At 39.1% G+C, this 3,216-nt stretch overlaps 1 pseudogene; it reads left to right on the top strand.

Moving 5' to 3' along the window:
* Positions 1-474: 474 nt before the first annotated feature.
* LOC147450683 (uncharacterized) lies at positions 475-986 on the top strand (annotated as a pseudogene).
* The last annotated feature ends 2,230 nt before the right edge of the window (positions 987-3,216 follow it).

Here is a 3,216-nt window from a genome sequence, read left to right as displayed (position 1 = left end):
TGGTGATTCCTACGCGTGCCTCTTTCCCAATGATACGCAGCCCTTCCCCGACCATGTAACATGGCTAATATTGGAAGGGATAAGAACCTCCCCCTCTGGGCCCTCTCGTGTGTAGAAAGGAAAAAAAAAAGTATGTTGGGTTTTTCAGAGATCCCTAATGTTAAAAAAATCGACTATCTACTTTGAGACTTAGTCATGTGGAATCCTGAGAGGGTCTTATCTATACTTCCATACCTGTCCGAGTCCGATGATGTATGGTTGACGTATGGAAAGACTCTGTGTGTGTTCCATGTTTTGTATCCCTTTCTTTTCGTGGGTTTCCCACTTGTAAATGAATCAAAGCAGATTTACAAAAAAAAAAAAATGTGTTTGTTTTGGGTGTGGGGGTGGGGGTGGGGGCGACATGAGGACATGCCATGAAGGAAACTGTATAATGTGTGTGATTGGCTGGTGGAAAAATATGGCATGAAGTGAATGGCTGAAGGAGCTGAACAGGGAGCTCGAGATAGGAACGAAAGGCGTGGGCTGCAGGTTGCCCTAATAGAGTGGCTGAGCAATCCAATAAATGACAAGGGCTGGCTGTCAGCAGTTCCTGTCCGCAATCGTAGGCTTAAAACCCACACTAGCTGTGTGTACGACAAGGGTAGCGACCTTTCATCTGGCCTAACAGCGAGCGCAGGCAATTCATTCTCTCTCTAAGTGCCTCTTGTTGCTTCAATTTAAGCATGAAGTTCTCATTGTTTATCTTGAAGCCTCGGTTGCAACAACTAAATGAACTTCCTAATTCGACTTCCTAATTTGCCAGGCTCTCAACAGATTTGCAAGAGAACCTAATTGCTCCTTTCTTTTCCCCCCTTTTGGTCATGCTGAATTTTCATGGTCAGATTTTGGTCAACAAGACGCACCGTCTTGGTTCCTTTACTGTGGATTGGAATGCTCCTACTCATGTGGAAAGCAAAAGGCAAGTGGGCAGCTTAATGAAATGAAAGCTTTTATTTTGTCACATTGAAACTTAAAATTCTTCTTTAATTTGCTAATGTCATGTATTGTCAATCTTGATGAGTTTCCTTGTCTTTGTGATATTCCTCTCAGGACCATCACTCCTCATCCTTAACTTCGGTTATCATGAGACCCGCTCTTGCTGGCATATGAGCGGTTGAGTGTCTGTTGATACGAGCTTTTGTGCAAGTGTCCTTATTGTCTTTGCTACTTGTTGAGCCTCGCATTGTGGATAAGCAGGTATTGACAATTATGTATTGACAATTGTATAACAGTTCTCCTTTTTGGTTTGTCATTTATGAATCCCACTTGTACGATTTTCTCTTTAGGTATATTGCTTGTGTAAACTCTGAAGGACAAATATAGGCTTGCTTAAATGTTCACGGAAGAGGATGCACAAGATCTGTGGTTTGTGTAATTTTCCATACTACGAAACAATACTTAAAATAAATGAGCAAGTAATTGCATGAAGTGTGTTGTGTGATCGGTACATATGCTTATGATATTTTGTAGCTTATGATTTTTGGGAATATAAATCATCTTGTATATTTTTATATGAAAGGTGGGGTATGCCTATCAGGGTATTTACAAGTTTGATTTTAAATTGACCTCTTGTCGAGGTCGATGTGCATGGAGTGTCGTGTTCTATTTTGTTGGCGCGTTCAATTGATTGTCATTATATAGGCATGCATCTGAGTAATTGAGATGTCAACTTACTTTGTTTTGTGAATCCTTATTTTTCAATCCCAAATCGATAAACTCACATCATCGTGTTGGTTAAACATCTTAATTTTGAACTTTATTTGCTCTATCTTTGGGGTGATTGTATTGTTGAATTAATTGTTGCATCATTTTGTAGAATCGCACATACACTTGATTGATGGGGTAGTGCACAAAGAAAATATTTCTAATCATCTGTTTACATATACCTCGCACTTGAAAATTCTGAGCACCAAAACTGTTAAGGTCTTTGTTTACATGTTATATGAAGGACAATCATACAAGCCTTCAATGTACAACATGACCTTTAACCAAAGAGCATAGCATCTCTAGAAGTTGCAATGAGCTTCCATAATCATTATATCTTACGAGCAAAGCTTTATGTTGAATTTCATGGACTAAATTAGCAATATTGCAAGAAAGATGGGATGGGTTAGAGTTGGCAAGTTTGGAATACTATACCACATCAAACATTTGATCCGACCTCTTATGCCTTGTAATGTAGTGAAAATAATATTTTTCTCTCGAAACAAGATGCAAAATTTTGTTAGTGGAAGACTCGAGTATCCTTTACTATATGGAATGTACGTCATTAAATCTATGCTTATCAAAGTTGTGATGTTAGTTAATTGACTAATTTTAAGTAGTGTTGAGTTAGGGTGGATCAACAAGACTAGCATTAATAATGATAGAATTGATATGTACACTAGTGATTTGAGAGAGAGAGAGAGAGAGAGAGAGAGAGAGAGAGTAGACTCAAAATGTCAACTTGATTAGAAAATGAACTAACTTATTGGTGTGTACAAATGAGCTACTTCAGGTAGTAGTAGAGTATGGCTAGGTGTACCTCTCAAGGGTCACCATGCACCTTTCCCAAGGGTCAAGGGTCAACTCCCGAAAGGTCAAGAGTGGCTCCATAAAATGTGGAAAAGCCATGCTGATTGGGATGGTCATTTTGACTCTTGTATGGTTCACCTGCCGTGTAAGCTAGGTCATGTGCCTTCACATGCTGATAGGGTGACTAGATTGTTGACTATACAAGAGGTCATGTCCATATAAGTTGAGAGGTCTAGGCCAAAATCCATAATCGCAATAATCCTCCCCTTGGACTTTGGACTATATTGAAGAAACATAGACCGAGACTAAATGCCACAAGCTAGTAGTCACATAGACTAGGTCAATAGAATGGGTCATATAGACTGGGGTACTGTAGTCACACAAAATAGAATTAGGTCTTATTTGGCATGGTGTCACAAAGGTTAAATAATTCTCTCCTCAAACGAATAAGACGGAAGACCATTCATCTCTAAAGTACATCAGTATATTCATGAAAGTGATTGATGACAACACGGATATGCAGACAATTGTCCTCCTCTTGATTTTAATCTTTGTCTTCGTCCTCTATAAGGTTAATTTTTTATTTTATTCTACTGCTAATCCTGCTACTTGGGCATTTTGATGGTGGTGTCTATTGACGCCACAGCTGCTACAAATGTT

The sequence above is a fragment of the Adiantum capillus-veneris genome, chromosome 9 (genome assembly GCF_014529385.1).
Source record: "Adiantum capillus-veneris isolate H3 chromosome 9, ASM1452938v2, whole genome shotgun sequence".
NCBI classification, from domain to species: Eukaryota; Viridiplantae; Streptophyta; class Polypodiopsida; order Polypodiales; family Pteridaceae; genus Adiantum; species Adiantum capillus-veneris.
Note: the sequence above shows the minus strand (reverse complement) of the source record. Positions and strands in the feature narration are given on the sequence as shown.